General features: G+C 62.3%; 1 protein-coding gene across 1 annotated transcript in view; it reads right to left on the reverse strand.

The window, feature by feature from the left end:
• LOC104402918 (procollagen galactosyltransferase 1-like) overlaps positions 1 to 257 on the reverse strand; it is a gene marked incomplete at its 3' end in the record, with an annotated part of 3996 nt that overhangs the window by 3224 nt on the left and 515 nt on the right. The window lies entirely within an intron of this gene.

Genomic DNA, 257 nt, shown 5'->3' on the forward strand with positions numbered 1-257 from the left:
GTCCCCCTGGGACAAGCGAGCCATTGGAGTCGTGTCCGCGGGGAAGTGCCGACTCCCGGGGCTGGACACTACGGTTTGGCTGGTCCGGGTCATGCCTTGCCTGGAAAGGTTGGATCAGAAGATCCCTTTAACCTGGGATTCTGGGATTAAGCTTGAAGCTGAACCAGCCTTAAGTGGAGCTGATGGGCTGAGGCCAAGGGTAAAGCCAGGCCCCAGCCTCTCCCGGCGCAGAGAAGGCTCGGGGGGGGCCCGCTCGA

This window comes from Nestor notabilis, unplaced genomic scaffold (genome assembly GCF_000696875.1).
Source record: "Nestor notabilis isolate BGI_N333 unplaced genomic scaffold, ASM69687v1 scaffold25633, whole genome shotgun sequence".
NCBI lineage: Eukaryota > Metazoa > Chordata > Aves > Psittaciformes > Psittacidae > Nestor > Nestor notabilis.